Genomic DNA, 20,090 nt, shown 5'->3' on the forward strand with positions numbered 1-20,090 from the left:
GATGCTTCTAGAAAAAGCAACTACATAACTCCAATGCCTTGGGGACATTTGTCAACTGCTCTCCAGCAGCCTCTGCAAGAAGGAGGGAGGTACCATTTTTCTAATTTAGGAAGAAATTGAAACTCAGTGGTGAAATGATTTGATTCAAATCACTACAGCTTATATAAGAAAGAAGTGTATCACCCCAGCAACCTTAATTCCCAGCCTGGCCTCTGGTCCCAGACTTTTCCGTTAACGGCATGACATTTGCTTAGAGATCTAAGCTATTTTGGATGCTGGTTTCAGTAAGCTGCCTCATGAAGGGACTTGAAAAAAAGAGATCTGCATTAAATGGACTGGAAGTAATATCTGCAACAGGTTACTTTGATTTTGAACAAGACAGTAAGGTAAACAATAGTAATAGATAGACTCTGTCCCATTCATGAAGAGTCAGAGATTGCTTAAGTAAGTGACCTTAAATGACCTGCAAAGGAGTCATAGAGAGCCAGATACATTCCTTATGATCTTAGCTGCTGTATCCTCCACAAGCAACAAATCCTCCAGGCAGCAATGAATATTTTTCAGACTGCATTTGGAGGTGTCTAGCTCCAGGTGTGGGGTACAGAAGTAGTTCTTGTGTAATCTTTGAATGAGGAGGAATGGGGCCTAGATAGCCAAGTTAGGTCCCAGTGGGTACTGACCAGCTGCTTTTACAGAAATTGAAGGCAAAAGTGTAGGGATTGCCCTTGTCACCTAGTAGAAATCCTGGTGAGTTTCCAGGCCCAGGTTCCCCAAGGCTCACTCCTCTGGGGTTGGTGGCTGCAACTCTGAGGGTTAGATGTAGTCAGGGAAGGACTTTGGAAATTTCAGAATGCTCTGTTGTTTTCCTTCACTGAATACTTCTTTCAGACCCTCATTCATACTAAGGAATAGAGAACAAATAAAAGTTTGGCTGACTTCTGCACCAGTAAACTTGGCAGGTTACTGGGGGAGATGGGCAAAAAGAGACAGTCAAAAGCTGCCCTCCCAGGCTTCCCTGGTGGTGCAGTGGTTGAGAGTCCGCCTGCCGATGCAGGGGACACGGGTTCGTGCCCCGGTCTGGGAAACTCCCACATGCCGCGGAGCGGCTGGGCCGGTGAGCCGTGGCTGCTGAGCCTGCACGTCCAGAGCCTGTGCTCCTCAACGGGAGAGGCCACAATAGTGAGAGGCCCGCGTACCGAAAAAAAAAAAAAAAAAAAGCTGCCCTCCCCCAGGGTTCTCTCATGATCCAGGGAAATTGATTCCTATGGGATTCCACAAGATCACTCGAGTAGAACTAGACTCCATAAAGCAAGCCTGTGGAATATTCAAATATAATGTCTAGGCTGACCTTGTCCCTGAATGGATTTATTCCCAACATGCGAGGGGTCCCCAAGTTTTTTTCTTGTCCCTGGGTGCCATGTGATGACACAGATGGTGATCATATACCCAGCTCAGAGTGTGGTGGAGTCCAAGAAAAAACTCTTCCTGGAGGAAATAATTTCTGCATAGGGTCTTAAATAATTAACAGGTTAATCTGGGGAAAAGGAAAGAGAAAGCATTCCAGGAAAGAGGACTATTAAAAACTAGGGTACAGGAGAATACTATTCAGCCATAAGAAAAAAAAAAAGAAATCCTGCCATTTGCAAGGATGAACCTCGAGAGCATTATCTTAAGTGAAATAAGTCAGACAGAGAAAGATGATCTTACTTATATGTGGAATTAAAAAAAAAAAAAACAAGCTCATAGAAGAGATTGGCTGTTGCTTAAGGGAATGGGGGCTGGGTATGGGGTGGGGTGGGGGGTGAGTGAAATGGCTGAAAGGGGTCAAAGGGTACAAACTTCCAGTTACAAAATGTCATGGCAATGTAATGTACAGCATGGTGACTGTGGTTAACAATATTGTATTGCATATTTGAAAGTTGCTAAGAGAGTAGATCTTAAAAGTTTTCATCACACACACAAAAATTATTTTTAGCTATATACGGTGATGGATGTTAATTAGACTTATTGTGATGATCATTTTGCAATATATACAAATATTCAGTCATTGTTGTACACCTGAAACTAATATGTTTATGCCAATTAAATTTCAATTAAAAAGAAAACTAGAATATGGGAAATAGTATGGTAGGGAGCCTTAAATTTTTCTTCAGGGTGACTATAGGGCATCCAAGCATGAGTATAGCTGGGTCACAGAGAGCATGTGGTGTGCCCTGCAGAGGAACTTGGATAATATCCTATAGGAAACAGGAGCCCCTGGAAGTTGTAAGCAAAGGGATAGCATGGTTGCTTTCATATTAGAGAGAGAACTCTAGCTGTGGTGTGGAGGACAATTTGAGGGAACAAAAATGGAAACAAGTCAACATTGTAGACCTCTTCTTTTCATGTCTCATTGCTTCCTTTACTGTCATTTTATTGATTTAGCTTTTGTTGTATTAACATTTACATAGAATTTTTAAATAAAATGGATAAATGATTATGATAATATGCTGGTAAATTAGAAAGCAGGATAAAAAATTGCAGGCACAGTTTGATCTCAACAATGTACATATGCAAAGAAAAATTATTGGAAGAAAATGTATCAAACTTTAATCAAGGGCTAAGAATTTATCTTAAGAAAATAACCAGTTAGATAAAGGAGGCTATGTTTAAGAATGTTCACTTTTGGGCTTCCCTGGTGGCGCAGTGGTTGAGAGTCCGCCTGCCGATGCAGGGGACACGGGTTCGTGCCCCCGTCTGGGAAGATCCCACATGCCGCGGAGTGGCTGGGTCCGTGAGCCATGGCTGCTGAGCCTGCGCGTCTGGAGCCTGTGCTCCGCAACGGGAGAGGCCACAACAGTGAGAGGCCCGCGTACCGCAAAAAAGAAAAAAAAAAAAAAAAAAGAATGTTCACTTTTATTTATAAATGAAAAAGTAGAAGCAAATTAAATATTTATTAATAAATGGTTAAGAAAATTATATTAAATCTAAAATATATATACAGACACATATTTATTATATATTAATAATGTGAAAATATACAATAAATAAAGATAAATGCAAAAGGAAATTTCCAAAGAATTGCAGAGCTTGATCTAAAACATATATTTACAAACATATATGTGTGAGTGTGTACATGTGTGTAATAGTGGGAAGTATTTATATATTATTGTAATTAAGAGCAAAAGCTCAAGAGTCACAAACAGTAGCTATGTACCAATGGACAAGTTTCTTACCCCTTCTGTGCCTCAGTTTCTTCATTCATAACGTGAGGATAATAACAGTACCTTCTTCAAAGTATTATTATGAAGATTAAATAAATTAATATGTGTAAAGTATATAAGCAGTGTCCACAATTTTATTATGCTAACAATTATTGCTATTAGTTATACAAAAAATGGTAGAAAAAAAGCATGCTAAAATATTTTCAACATTCAATCTCCAGGTTATTTGTTTTGAGTGATTTGTATGCATTTTATTTTGTGTTGTAAATATCCCATAAAAGCCATAGGTTAATTAATATTCAGGGGAAAGAAAAACAAAAAAATGGATTGGTCTAAAGGACCAATGCTTCTGATCCTGACCCCAGATCATTTAATAAATAAGACTTCTAAAGTAGAAATACAGGTGCTGGTTTGTGAAGTCTCATCTCTAAGGCATTCCATGAGTGTAATCTTGGACTGACCATAGAACCTCTCTGAGTCTGAGCTTTCCCACTCATTGGATGTGAATAACCATGTCTCTTCCATCTTACAGCATTCCTGGCAGACACAAGACAATGAATGTGAAAGTTCATTGTGAGCTACAAAACCCAGTACACACGTGAGGATTTCTTAATAAATCAATTCCTTTACTGACTCTATTTCTCATTTCTCCACCTGCAAATTGCAAATCTCCTCAATGCGGGAGATTGTGCTTACAGATTAGGTAATTACTGTAGAGTTTGCCGTCTTTGAAAAAGCAAGGGGCTGTTTGGGATGCATGAAAATTTTGCAAATCAGCAGCTCTTGATTTTTCAGAGAAAGTTTGTGTTGTTTGGGATTATCCATACCATTTACTTCTCTGCTTCTCTTTCCTATTGTCTGCCCTTGCTCATTTTATTACTTATTAGTAGCTGGCTGTGAGGTAAGGAGGAAACTATAAAGGGGAATGAAACATAAGCCATAATATAATGCAACTCTTTAGTGAAAATAGCATCAGTCAGGGAAGATGCTGGAACTTGCTGTGTTTTTATGAAGGAGATCCAGTTAATCTGTGACTTTTATTTCTCCTTGATATAATACCTGGGCAAAGTGTATGCACTCTTCCCACACACTCAGAGATTGGTGTTGCTGCTTAAGGCTCATGAAACATTAGTGTTAAGAATGTGGCCTGCAATTTCAGGTTTCACTTCTCATTGTTATGCTCTGAGTTGAAAACATCTTCTCCCAGAAGAGTGAAAATATCCTCTATGCATGCTGACACTCCATTATATATCACACCTGTGATCTTATAAGCCTGGTCTGAGTCACATAACCACCTTTCCATGACACAAGGCTCTCCCCATACCTGACTCTAGTATCTCTGACATAAATTGACATTTCCCACTTCAAGTTGAAGATGGAAAAGCCTATTGTCCATGGTTATTCCTCCTGGGGATCATGGGGCATGAGGACTTCTCAAGGTGGTTTCAACCAGACAGAAATCGAAATCCTGTAAATAGTCTTCAGAGAGAGAGAGAGGTTTGCATGCAGAAATAGAAGAATGTGGTGTTACTGTATTACATGATGACAGTCCAGGCTACCTTAGTCAGGTCTTTAGTTCCAAGTAACAAAAAGACAACTCATATTAGTTTAAGGAAAATCTGGACTCACTGAAGGATAGGAGCTCCAGGGACTTGTATCCCCTCAGAACATTCTCTCTCTTCCACACCTCCTTTACCAACTCCATTCTCTTTGGCTGGTTGTCCTTACACCCCATGGCAACAAACATCACCAGACTTCATCTTTCAAGCCTAATAACCAGAGGAGAGGGCCCTTGCCTCTCTAAAGGAATCATTCTTTTCCAGAGGTTTTTTTTTTTTTTTTTTTTTTTTTTTTTTTTTGTCAGTATGGCTGTTGGCTTTCAAAGAACCAGGACTTTATGGTACGCTCTATTTTCTCCATGATTTTCCTAATGCATATGAACACAAGTGTGTGATACATATGTAAATAGATACATATAAATGATTAAAGAACAAAAATTTAGGAAGGCAGCAGGAGGAGAGACTTTAGCCTCACTTACTGCCCATGAGGGGTTGGGAAAATTTTTGAGTGAGACACAGAATTCTGTCTCTTCAATTTCCTTGAGGAATGACAGGTAATAAAGAAACATACTGAAGTCCTATCTGACAATTATCTATACTTGTTTCATATGTGTATTTGAAAATTTAAATGACCTATTTTATAAAAATTCTTCCAAAGCATGAGATCAGTAATTCTTAACTAATTCTGATGTTGAATGTATGAAAGTGTAATTTAAATAAACTCATTCAGGAAAGTACCTGAGCCAGGTGAGTGCAGCTAATATTTAAATTTCTGTGCTCACAGAATTCAGTGCGAATGACACATGGAGTTGTACAACATGGTAACCTTGTCTGTGTTGGGGGGTGTATGTGTGTGCAGATGTGGTAGAAACTGCAAGTTGCCTACCCAATGTCCATTCCACCTTTCTTCCCTACTAATAGAATGCTCCTTTTCCTTCTGGGTTATAGAATGCCCAGCTAAAAAGTTACATTTTCCTGGTAGCTTGGTGTCAGTGGGATATAAGCAGAAGTTGTTGGTGGAACATCTAGGAAAACTCCTTTGCTCTCCCTCCCTTCTTCTTTCCTCAATATGGATATGATAGCTGCAGCTCCAGCAGCCTATCTGAATGACTAAGAGACATGGGAAGTATGGCAGAGAACAAAGATAGAAAGTGCCTGGGTCATGAAGACCATGGAATGGAGTGGTTATACCTGTCCTAAACTGTCTAACCTCTACACCATTTTAAAAAAGTAAGATCTGCTTTTTTTATGTAAAGCCATGGATGGTTTCAATTTTCTCATTTATCTAGCCAGTTAAACAGTGACCCTTATAGAACAAGTGTAGGGCAGGACATTTGGATGGATAATCAGCATAGCTCAGGAAGGTCCTCACGAGGCTAAATTCTTTGAGATTTCTGGAATTTTTATGTGACATGACTTCTAGACATGAATGATATCCTAGGTTTCTCCAGAGTTAGGAATAGAGGGAAGGCAGAAATAGAACGCAGATATCCTGGCCACTGCTTTCTCTACAATCTCCATACCCAGGTATAAAAACAAGTTGACCTGTCAAATCAGAAAAGTGCATTCTTGTGCTTCCCAGCCACAGTGCTGGTCCAAGAACTACAGGACATGTGTTATGGAACAGTAAAAATAATAAAGTGTGTACACCCGGGTTCAAAGTTTCATTCTTCCATCCACTAACTATATGGCTTCAGACAAGTTATTAACCTCTCTGAGACATTTTCTACACCTGAACATGGAGATAATAAAAGCTTTCATTGGGTTTTCAAGTGGACAAAAATCCTAGATTTTATGAATATCTGAGGTGAGATTTTGGACTGCTGTGCATACAGTAAGTGAGCCACTAGCATGGAGAACCAGGACTACCTCTCAGTTACTGAGCACACAAAGTCCAAAGAGCAAGTCAGAGAGAATTTAAAAGTCCAAGGTTCTGAGGCCACTTTTGTGCAAAACTATAAACACATAAACTCAGTACAATGGACAAACCCAGACCATTAGACACCAGGCTCTAGTCATATCACAAATTAGAGCACTCTTCTCCCATAGAGAGAAGTCAGTGAGAGAGAGGAGAAAAAAAAAAAAAAAGACAAGCAATTTCCCCACAATTCTGAGAATTCTGAGAGGTCAAAAGTTCTTATTTTATGGGCCCAGGCAAAAAAGCAAGAAGAGCTAGATACTTCTTTACCCTACATCCAGCTTTCAGGGTTGGAATGAGGATTAGATTATATAATCAAGTATATTTTCTAAAAAATCCATGTATTTTTGTAACACAGAAATCCTGAAAAGAAATTTGACTGTAGCAAAAATAGAAGAATGCATCATTGTCTTCTGGGCTTTGCTGTCACTTGGCTTCCCTTCATCCATGAACAATCCACCCGCCTTTCTCATAGCCTACTTTCACCTTGAAAGTTGCACAGGGGAAAAGGAAGAGAAAAGCAGGGGAGGTGAGCTGAATGGAAAGGCTGCAGGCTGGCTTCTTCAAGTTCACTTCTTAATCTCCTGTGTGGATGCTCATGGTTGGGAAGAAATAAAAGTAGTGAAGGCCATTGCTTTACTTTAATCTTAAATCTTATATTAGAAAAGCTTTCAGATGGAAAAAAGAAAGACTTAAATAAAATCCCTTGCCAAAAAGAGTTGCACTGAAGCTTGAAAATGGAACTTATATCTAGTAATATATTTGGGGTTATAGCAAGAGTCCTGAGATACAAATTCATTCATTTTATCTTCCAGTGTCTCACATTCATGTAAATGGCTCAGGGCACATATTTGAAAATTCTCATGGAAAAAAAGTCACATTCTAAAGTACACTCAGATTATGGTTATAAAACTAACTTTTTTTTTTTTAAGGGGGGATGACCAAGCATTCCAGGTTTAAAGTGGAAATGAGATCAAAATATTTAGGGAACAAAGTGTGATTGCATTCCTGAATAATTAAATTAGGTCTTTAAAAATAACTGAGATTAACAAATACCCAAAATCCAAGCTGATCTCAAGAACTAATCAACATAAGATGATACAGGGAGCTTCAGTTGAAAACATTGAAAACTAATAGGATTTGAAATGTAAATACCTGGGATTTTTGTGCACTGCTTGGTTTGTTTTTTAGTGAGAACAAAAAGTACAGTTTCTAATTTATTTAATATTCCTAAAATTTTTGTTTGTTAACTATCAACAAAACAAAAAAGACAACCTACTGAATGGGAAAAATATTTGCAAATCATATATCTGATAAGGGGTTAATATCCAAAATACATAAAGAACTCATACAACTCAGTAGAAAAAAACCCAATCTGATTAAAAATTGGGCAAGGGTCTAAATAGACATTTTCCAAAGAAGACATACAGATGGCCAAAACACACATGAAAAGATGCTCAACATCATTAATAATCAGAGAAAAGCAAATTAAAACATGTAAAGGTGCTCAACATTACTAATGATTAGAGAAATGCAAATCAAAACCACAGTGAGATATCACCTCACACCTGTCAGAATGGCTACTATCAAAAAGACAAGAAATAATAAATGTTGGCAAGGATGTGGAGAAAATGAACACTTGTGCACTAATGGTGGGAATGTAAATTGGTGCAATCATTATGGAAAACAGTATGGAGGTTCCTTAAAAAATTAGAAATGGAACTACTATATGATCTGTAATTCCACTTCTGGGTATTTATTTAAAGAAAATCAAAATGCTAATTCAAAAAGATATATGCACCTTCATGTTCATGGCAGCATTATTATAATAGCCAAGATATGGAAACAACATGTGTCCATCAATGGATGAATGGATAAAGAAGATGTGGTGTGTGTGTGTGTGTATATATATATATATATATATACATATATATATATATTGTATATATATGTGTATATATATATATATATATATATAGACAATGGAATATTACTGATCCATAAAAAAGAATGAAAATTTGCATTTGTGACAACAAAAATGGACCTCGAGGGCATTATGCTATGTGAAATAAGTCAGAGGAAGACAAATATCATATGACCTCTCTTATATAAGGAATCTAAAAAACAAAAACAAAATATAAACAAACAAATCCAAGCTCACAGATACAGAAAACAGATTGGTGGTTGCAAGACGTGGGAGGTGGAACAAAAAGGTAAACTGTTTTTTTAGTCTAAATAAATTGAATAAAATTTTTCTAAATAAAATAAAAACTAATTAGCTTATATTGTGCATTTTAAGAATATATAACTTGATTCACTTGCTCTCTCTTTCAATTTTAAAAATAAACATAATACTGACTGGAAGGGTGTGGATAAGAAGAGTCTTTTTTTCTCTAGCTATTGGAAATACTTATTATAACGCCTTGTGAAATATAACCTAAGCTACATTTTAATCAGACTTTGTTTTCTTTCTGAAGAGAGCATCTTGGAGAATAATTTGGCTACATTTCCCACAATAAAATGACCTATTGTGGATTATTTCAAAATACACCTCACAACCATTAAAAAGAGTAGCCAAGTTACCAGCTTCCGAAGTTGCCTGTGGTCATCAAATGAGGGAGATGCATTCTTAGTGGAACCATCCATATCAACTATCAAGAGACTATATCTGTATGACATGAATAAAGCTTTCCTGGTCTATTTTGACAAAGTCTTCAATGGTAATTTATATAACTGGCTGTCAAAATCCTGACTTTTGTTGCAAACAGAATGAGCCAGATTGGGGGCAGGATAGAAGTCTACACCCCCACATGGCATGCCACTTCCTTTTCTCAAAATATTCAAGGCTTTCCCATTGCTAATAGGTAGAGATCAGACTTCTTACCTGTGTGATCTGGGCTCCAACCCACTTCTCTCTCATTTCTCATTTTCTCAAGCATGTTTTCAACCAGCTTCAAACGTGCCATGTTCTCTTTCTCTCATCCCCTGGCCTTTAATCTAGTTTTTCTGCTTGATATCATCTCTCTTTACCCCTTTTCTCATCTTTTGCCAGTTGTCTGGCTTAATCTTCCGGTGTAGGTTTAAATGTCACTTCCTTCAGGATGTCTTCTGTCATACCCAAAGTTCATGTCAGTTTTTCCCTAAATTCTTCCATAGTACCCAGCATATCCCTTACCACAGCTCTTTCACACTGTTGTAATTGCCATCTCCTTGCCTGCATGTCCCACTAGATGAAAAATACTGTGATCATGATGTCCTGTATCTTATACAATATTTTGTCCAAAGTGCCTACCATAGACACTCAATAATTTTTTTTGAGTGAACAAATTTCCAATCGTGTGAGGTGGCACCAGTATTAGGGAATTAGAAACAAAAATGGACAGGTGGAGTGTTAAAGAAGGCTAAGTAGAAGTTTGACCCAAAGCATAGTGTATATTGGGTAGATATTTTAGTGGTGCCAGCTAAGGGCTGTAGGTAGGTGTCCCTGAGACAAGCAACGCCTGCATCAGGGGTCTGGCTTTGGGTTTCAAGTACCTCATATGGGAATTAGCATTCAGAGCCCAGATTCTGGTCCTCAAGAAGATTACCCAATGCAAGAGAGAAGTCTAGTCCTGAAGGAACCTGTCTGGGTCAAGATACTAAGCTAAGGTAAGGATCCAATTACTGGAATTAGTGTTTAACACAAATGTTCAGGCATTAAGAACAAAGTGAGAACACATTTATTACGCCTGCAGCACAAGGTCAGAACATGGCTAGAACAAGACCAGTGATACAGAACCTAGGAATCGTGTACTTCCTAAAATTCATGAAAATAATTGGTTCTAGAGCCTGGGGAAAAGCTAGGCCTGCAGAAGAAAGTGAAAGGATATGATAATCTGAGGGATTTGAGGACAAGGACTGAGGAATTCATTACACCTGTCAGGGAATTCAATCGTCAGGAAGGCCAAACTGACTTAAAGCCAGACTGCGTATAGTGGTTGCTTCGCACTGACTATCACTGAACAATCCACATTGAGACTGGCAAGGGAAGCCAGGTAAGAACAGACGCCTAAGTCTGCAGTGTGCACTGTATTTATTATTTCCTCTGAGGATTGTCTACTTATTCTAGGACAAAGTTGCAAAGAACTTTTGTCCTTCTCAGGCGTGTGTGATGGTACTCTTGCCAAACAATATTTTTAAGTTGCATCCCATGTCCAATTCACTCTGAGTCATCACAACTTTAGGAGAACTATCTCATGATCAAAGAATTTCAGAGGAGTAGAATTTGTTCATGGTACTTCACTAGATGCCATCCTGGTCTCTACCATTTTAGACAAGCCTCCACTAAAAACCTCCCTGGATACGCCAGAAAGGAATCATTTTAGCTCAGACCAAGTAGAAAATATATTAGCCTTAAGAAAAAATAAGACAAAGCAACCAAAAATATTGTCAAACATGTAATAGAATTAGGGCATTCATAATGATAACCTTATGGAGAGTTTTGCCAAGAAATCAATACTTCCTAACATTGTATTTAAGACCTGGAATTGGATCTAATTCAAACTTCACAAATTTTTCTGTAATGTTGACATATTTTTCTTTCAACATGAAAATAAAAGGGGACTCAACAGTAGTGAGCCAATGCATTCTAAGAGACTGGAACAGTCAAAGAGTTTCTTGATTTAAGAATTCCAGAGAGGACATTCAAGATGATGGAGGAGTAAGACATGGAGATCAGCTTCCTCCTCACAAATACATCAAAAATGCATCTACATGTGGAACAACTCCTACAGAACACCTACTGAATGCTGGCAGAAGACCTCAGACTTTCTAAAAGGCAAGAAACTCCCCACGTACCTGGGTAGGGCAAAAGAAGAAAGAGAAAACAGAGACAAAACAACAGGGACGGGACCTGCACATCTGGGAGTGAGCTGTGAAGGAGGAAAAGTTTCCACACACTAAGAAGCCCCTTCACTGGTGGAGAAGAGGGGGGGCAGGGAGGAAGCTTCAGAGCCATGGAGGAGAGCACAGCAACAGGGGTGCAAAAGGCAAAGTGGAGAGACTCCCCCACAGAGGATCGGTGCTGACCAGCACTCACCAGCCCAAGAGGCTTGTCTGCTCACCCGCCAGGGCGGGTGGAGGATGGGAGCTGAGGCTCGGGCTTCGGAGGGCAGATCCCAGGGAGAGGACTGGGGTTGGCTGTGTGAACACAGCCTGAAGAGAGCTAATGCACCACAGCTAACCAGGAGGGAGTCCAGAAAAAATGTCTGGAACTGCCTAAGAGTCAAGAGACCATGGTTTTGGGTGCATGAAGAGAGGAGATTCAGAACACCACCTAAACAGCTTCAGAGATGGGCGTGAGCCACAGCTAACAGCGTGGACACTAGAGATGGGCATGAAATGCTAAGGCTGCTGCTACATTCACAAAGAAGCCTGTGTGCAATCACAGGTCACTATCCACACTGCCCCTCCTGGGAAGCTGTGCAGCCCATCACTGCCAGGGTTCCGTGATCCAGAGACAACTTCCCTGGGAGAACACACAGCACACATCAGGTTGTTGCAACATCATGCTGACCTCTGCTGTGGCAGGCTTGCCCTGCATCCCATACCCCTCCCTCCCCCTGGCCTGAGTGAGCCAGAGCCCCAGAATTAGCTGCACTTTTAACCCCCTCTTGTATGGGTGAAGAACAGATGCCAGAGGGTGACCTAGATGCAGAGGCAGAGCCAAATACAAAACTGGATCCCAGGAGCTGAGAAAGGGAAATCTCTCCCAGCAGCCTCAGGAGCAGTGGATTAAATCTCCACAATCAACTTTATTTACCCTGCACCTGTGGAATAGGTGAATAGAAAATGAATCAACCTAAATTTGAGGCAATGGACATTGGGAGCAACTGTAGACTTGGGGTTTGCTGTATGTGACAGACTAGTTTCTGATTTTTATGTTTATCTCAGTAGAGTTCTAAACACTTGTTGTCATTGGTAGATTTGTTTATTGGTTTGGCTGCTCTCTTCTTTTTTTATTACTTTTTTACATTTTTAATACTTTTTTATTTTAATAACTTTCATTTTATCTTATTTTTCTTTCTCTCTCTTTTTTTTTTCTCACTTTTCTTCTGAGGCATGTGGCTGAGAGGGTATTGGTGTTCTGGCTGGGTGTCAGGCCTGAGCCTCTGAGGTGGGAGAGCTAAGTTCAGGACACTGGAGCACCAGAGTCCTGGGACCATCTCCCAGCCCCATGTAATAACAGTTGATGAGAGATGTCCCAGAGATCTCCTTCTGAACGCTAAGACACAGCTCCACTCAACGACCAGCAAGTTCCAGTGCTGGAAACCCCATGCCAAACAACTAGCGAGATGGGAACACAACCCCACCCGTTAGCAGAGAGGCTGCCTAAAATCATAATAAGTTCACAGACACCCCAAAACACACCACTGGATACAGTCATGGCAACCAGAAACACAAGATCCAGTGTCATCCAACAGAACACAGGCACTAGTCACCTACACCAGGAAGCCTACACAACCCACTAAATCAACCTCACCCACTAGGGGCAGACACCAAAAACAACAAGAAATGTGAACATGCGGCCTGTGAAAAGGAGACCGCAGACATAGTAAGTCAAGCAAAATGAGAAGACAGAGAAATAAGCAGCAGATGAAATAGCAAAGTAAACAACGACCAGACCAAAGAAATAAGGTGAAAATAGGCAGTCTACCTGAAAAAGAATTCAGAGTAATGATAGTAAAGATGATCCAAAATCTTGGAAATAGAATGGAGCAAATATGGAAAACAATTAACAAGTACCTAGAAGAACTAAAGTGCAAACAAACAATGATGAATAACACAATAAATGAAATTAAAAGTTTTCTAGAAGGAATCAATAGCAGAATAACTGAGGCAGAAGAACAGATAAGTGACCTGGAAGATAAACTAGTGGAAATAACTACCTCAGAGCAGAACAAAGAAAAAAAGAATGAAAAGAATCGAGGACAGTCTCAGAAGCCTCTGGGACAACATTAAATGCACCAACATTCAAATTATAGGGGTCCCAGAAGAAGAAGAGAAAAAGAAAGGGATTGAGAAAGTGCCCAAAGAGCTTTTAGTTGAAAACTTTTCTAATATGGGAAAGGAAATAGGCAATCAAGTCCAGGAAGAGCAGAGACTCCCATACAGGATAAATACAAGGGGAAACATGCCAAGACACATATTAACCAAACTATCAAAAATTAATATAATGAAAAAATATTAAAAGCAGAAAGGGAAAAGCAACAAAAAACATACAAGGGAAACTCCATAAGGATAACAGCGGATCTTTCAGCAGAAACTCTGTAAGCCAGAAGGGAGAGGCAGGACATATTTAAAGTGATGAAAGGGAAAAATGTACAACCAAGAATAAGCTACCCAACAAGGATCTCATTTAGATTCGATGGAGAAATTAAAACCTTTACAGACAAGCAAAAGCTAAGAGAATTCAGCACCACCAAGTCAGCTTTACAACAAATGCTAAAGGAACTTCTCTAGGCAGGAAACACAAGAGAAGGAAAAGACCTACAATAACAAACCCAAAAGAATTAAGGAAATGGTAATAGGAACATACATATCAGTAATTACCTAAATGTAAATGGATTAAATGCTCCAACAAAAAGACATACACAGGTTGAACAGATACAGAAACAAGACCCGTATATATGTTATCTACAAGAGACCTACTTCAGACCTAGGGACACATACAGACTGAAAGTGAGGGGATGGATAAAGATATTCCATGCAAATGGAAATCAAAAGAAAGCTGGAGTACCAATTCTCATATCAGACAAAATAGACTTTAAAATTAAGACTATTACAACAGACAAAGAGGGACACTTCATAATGATCAAGGGATCATTCCAAGAAAAACGTAGAACAATTAGAAATATTTATGCACCCAATATAGGAACACTGCTATACATAAGGTAAATGCTAACAGCCATAAAAGGGGAAATCGACAATAACACAATAATAGTAGGGGACTTTAACACGCCACTTTCACCAGTGGACAGATCATCCAAAATGAAAATAAATAAGGAAACACAAGCTTTAAATGACACACTAAGCAAGATAGACTTAATTGATATTTATAGGACATGCCATCCAAAAACAACAGAGTACACTTTCTACTCAAGTGCTTATGGAACATCCTCCAGGATAGATCATATTTTGAGTCATAAATCAAGCCTTGGTAAATTTAAGAAAATTGAAATTCTATCAAGTATCTTCTCCGACCACTATGCTATGAGACTAGATATCAATTACAGGAAAAAAAATAGTAAAAAAAACAAACACATGAAGGCTAAACAATACACTACTAAATAACCAAGAGATAGCTAAAGAAATCAAAGAGGAAATAAAAAAATAGCTAGAAACAAATGACAATGAAAACAGGATGACCCAAAACCTATGGGATGCAGCAAAAGCAGTTTTTTTTTTTAACATCTTTATTGGAGAATAATTGCTTTACAATGGTGCGTTAGTTTCTGCTTTATAACAAAGTGAAACAGTTTTACATACACCTATGTTCCAATATCTCTTCCCTCTTGCAACTCCCTCCCTCCCACCCTCCCTATCCCACCCCTCTAGGGGGTCACAAAGCACCGAGTTGATCTCCCTGTGTTATGTGGCTGCTTCCCACTAGCTATTTTATGTTTCGTAGTGTATATATGCCCATGCCACTCTCTCACTTTGTCCCAGCTTACCCTTCCCCTTCCCCATATCCTCAAATCCATTCTCTAGTTGGTCTGTGTCTTTATTCCTGTTTTACCCCTGGGATCTTCATGACATTTCTTTTTTTCTTAGATTCCATATATATGTGTTAGCATACGGTATTTGTCTTTCTCTTTGTGACTTACTTCACTCTGTATGACAGACTCTAGGTCCATACACCTCACTACAAATAACTCAATTTCGTTTCTTTTTATGGCTGAGTAATATTCCATTGGATATATGTGCCACGTCTTTATCTGTTCATCTGATGATGGACACTTAGGTTGCTTCCACCTCCTGGCTGTTTTAAATAGAGCTGTAATGAACATTTTGGTACATGAGTTTTTGAACTATGGTTTTCTCAGGGTATATGCCCAGTACTGGGATTGCTGGGTCCTATGGTAGTTCTTTTTGTAGTTTTTTAAGGAACCTCCATACTGTTCTCCATAGTGGCTGTATCAATTCACATTCCCACCATCAGTGCAAGAGTGTTCCGTTTTCTCCACACCCTCTCCAGCATTTATTGTTTCTAGATTATTTGATGAGGGCCATTCTGACAAGTGTGAGATGATATCTCATTGTAGATTTGATTTGCATTTCTCTAAAGATTAAAGATTTGGAGCATTCTTTCATGTGTTTGTTGGCAATCAGTATATCTGCATTGAAGAAATGTCTATTTAGATCTTCTGCCCATTTTTGGATTAGTTTTTTTTTTTCGTTATTGAGCTACATGAGCTGCTTGTAAATTTTGGAGATTAATTCTTTGCCAGATGCTTCATTTGCAAATATTTTCTCCCATTCTGAGGGTTGTCTTTTGGTCTTGTTTATGGTTTCCTTCGCTGTTCAAAAGCTTTTAAGTTTCATTAGGTCCCATTTGTTTATTTTTGTTTCTATTTCCATTTCTCTAGGAGGTGGGTCAAAAAGGATCTTGCTGTGATTTATGTCATAGAGTGTTCCGCCCATGTTTTCCCCTAAGAGTTTGATAGTTTCTGGCCTTACATTTAGGTCTTTAAAATATTTTGAGCTTATTTTGTTGTATGGTGTCAGGGAGTGTTCTAATCTCATACTTTTACATGTCCCTGTCCAGTTTTCCCAGCACTACTTATTGAAGAGGCTGTCTTTTCTCCATTGTATATTCTTGCCTCCTTTATCAAAGAGAAGTTTACCATATGTGCATGGGTTTATCTCTGGACTTTCTATACTGTTCCATTGATCTATCTTTCTGTTTTTTTGCCAATACCATACTGTCTTGATTACTGTAGCTTTGTAGTATAGTCTGAAGTCAGGGAGCCTGATTCCCCAAGCTCCATTTTTCTTCCTCAACATTGCTATGGCTATTCGGGGTCTTTTGTGTTTCCATAGAAATTATGAAATTTTTGGTTCTAGTTCTGTGAAAAATGCCAGTAGTAGTTTGATAAGGATTGCATTGAATCTGTGGATTGCTTTGGGTACTAAACTCATTTTCACAAAGTTGATTCTTCCAATCCAACAACATGGTATAACTCTCCATCTATTTGTAACACCTTTAATTTCTTTCATCAGTGTCTTATAATTTTCTGCATACAGGTTTTTGTCTCCTTAGGTAGGTTTATTCCTAGATGTTTTATTCTTTTTATTGCAACAGCAAATGGGAGTGTTTCCTTGATTACACTTTCAGATTCTTCATCATTAGTGTATAGGGATGTCAGAGATTTCTGTGCATTAATTTTGTATGCTGCTACTTTACCAAGTTCATTGATTAGATCTAGTAGTTTTCTGGTAGCATCTTTAGGATTCTCTATGTATAGTATCATGTCATCTGCAAACAGTGACAGCTTTACTTCTTCTTTTCTGATATGGATTCCTTTTATTTCTTTTCCTTCTCTGAATGCTGTGGCTAAAACGTCCAAAACTACGTTGAATAATTGTGATGAGAGTGAAAACCTGATCTTAGTGGAAATGCTTTCAGTTTTTCACCATTGAGGACGATGTTGGCAGTGGGTTTGTCATATATGGCATATATTTTGTTGAGGAAAGTTCCCTCAATGCCTACTTTCTGCAGGGTTTTTATCATAAATGCTTGTTGAATTTTGTCGAAAGCTTTCTCTGCATCTATTGAGATGATCATATGTATTTTTGTTTTTTTGTTTTTTTGTTTTTTTTTTTGCGGTACGCGGGACTCTCACCGTTGTGGCCTCTCCCGTTGCGGAGCACAGGCTCCGGACACACAGGCTCAACGGCCATGGCTCACGGGCCCAGCCACTTCGCGGCATGTGGGATCTTCCCAGACTGGGACACGAACCCGTGTCCCCTGCATTGGCAGGCGGACTCGCAACCACGATCATATGTTTTTTTTCCTTCAATTTGTTAATATGGTGTATCACGTTGATTGATTTACGTATATTGAAGAATCCTTGCATTCCTGGAACAAACCCCACTTGATCATGGTGTATGATCCTTTTAATGTGCTCTTGGATTCTGTTTGCTAGTATTTTGTTGAGGATTTTTGCATGTATGTTCATCAGTGATATAGGCCGGTAGTTTTCTTTCTTTCTGGCATCTTTGTCTGGTTCTGTTATCAAGGTGATGGTGGCCTCGTAGAATTAGTTTGGGAGTGATCCTCCATCTGTGATATTTTGGAAGAGGTAGAGAAGGATAGGTGTTATTGCTTGTCTAAATGTTTGATAGAATTCGCCTGTGAAGCCATCTGGTCCTGGGCTTTTGTTTGTTGGAAGATTTTTAATCACAGTTTCAATTTCAGTGCTTGTGATTGGTTTGTTCATATTTTCTATTTCTTCCTGATTCAGTCTTGGCAGGTTGTGCATTTCTAAGAGCTTGTCCATTTCTTCCAGGTTGTCCATTTTATTGGCATAGAGTTGCTTGTATTAATCTCTCATGATCTTTTGTATTTCTGCAGTGTCAGCTGTTACTTCTTTTTCATTTCTAATTCTATTGATTTGAGTCTTCTCCCTTTTTTTCCTGATGAGTGTGGCTGATGGTTGATCAATTTTGTTTATCTTCTCAAAGAACCAGCTTTTAGTTTTATTGATCTTAGCTATCATTTCCTTCATTTCTTTTTCATTTATTTCTGATCTGATCTTTATGATTTCTTTCCTTCTGCTAACGTTGGGGGTTTTTTTTGTTCTTCTTTCTCTAATTGCTTTAGGTGCAAGTTTAGGTTGTTTATTCGAGATGTTTCCTGTTTCTTAAGGTAGGATTGTATTGCTATAAACTTCCCTCTTAGAACTGCATTTGCTGCATCCCAGAGGTTTTGGGTCATCGTGTGTCCATTGTCATTTGTTTCTAGGTATTTTTTTTTAATTTTTTATTTTTTTATTAGTTTCTGCTTTATAACAAAGTGAATCAGTCATACATATACATCTGTTCCCACATCCCTTCCCTCATGCATCTCCCTCCCTCCCACCCTCCCCATCCCACCCCTCCAGGCAGACACAAAGCACCAAGCTCATCTCCCTGTGATCTGCAGCTGTTTCCCACTATCTATCTACCTTACGTTTGGTAGTGTATATATGTCCATGCCTCTCTTTTGCTTTGTCACAGATTACCCTTCCCCCTCCCCATATCCTCAAGTCCATTCTCAAGTAGGTCTGTGTCTTTATTCCCGTTTTGCCCATAGGTTCTTCATGTCATTTTTTTTTTAATTCCGTATATATGTGTTAGCATACGGTATTTGTCTTTCTCTTTCTGACTAACTTCACTCTGTATGACAGACTCTAGGTCTATCCACCTCATTACAAATAGCTCAGTTTCGTTTCTTTTTATGGCTGAGTAATATTCCATTGTATATATGTGCCACATCTTCTTAATCCATTCATCCGATGATGGACACTTAGGTTGTTTCCAGCTCCGGGCTATTGTGAATAGAGCTGCAATGAATATTTTGGTACATGTCTCTTTTTGAATTATGGTTTTCTCAGGGTATATGCCTAGTAGTGGGATTGCTGGGTCATATGGTAGTTCTATTTTTAGTTTTTTAAGGAACCTCCATACTGTTCTCCATAGTGGCTGTACCAATTCACATTCCCACCAGCAGTGCAAGAGTGTTCCCTTTTCTCCACACCCTCTCCAGCATTTATTGTTTCTAGATTTCTTGATGATGGCCATTCTGACTGGTGTGAGATGATATCTCATTGTAGTTTTGATTTGCATTTCTCTAATGATTAATGATGTTGAGCATTCTTTCATGTGTTTGTTGGCAGTCTGTATATCTTCTTTGGAGAAATGCCTATTTAAGTCTTCTGCCCATTTTTGGATTGGGTTGTTTGTTTTTTTGCTATTGAGCTGCATGAGCTGTTTATAAATTTTGGAGATTAATCCTTTGTCAGTTGCTTCATTGGCAAATATTTTCTCCCATTCTGAGGGTTGTCTTTTGGTCTTGTTTATGGTTTCCTTTGCTGTGCAAAAGCTTTGAAGTTTCATTAGGTCCCATTTGTTTATCTTTGTTTTTATTTCCATTTCTCTAGGAGGTGGGTCCAAAAGGATCTTGCTGTGATTTATGTCATAGAGTGTTCTACCTATGTTTTCCTCTAAGAGTTTGATAGTTTCTGGCCTTACATTTAAGTCTTTAATCCATTTTGAGCCTATTTTTCTGTATGCTGTTAGGGAATGATCTAATCTCAAACTTTTACATGTTCCTGTCCAGTTTTCCCAGCACCACTTATTAAAGAGGCTGTCCTTTCTCCACTGTACATT

This window comes from Mesoplodon bidens, assembly GCF_964165515.1.
Source record: "Mesoplodon bidens genome assembly, chromosome: 7".
Classification (NCBI taxonomy): domain Eukaryota; kingdom Metazoa; phylum Chordata; class Mammalia; order Artiodactyla; family Ziphiidae; genus Mesoplodon; species Mesoplodon bidens.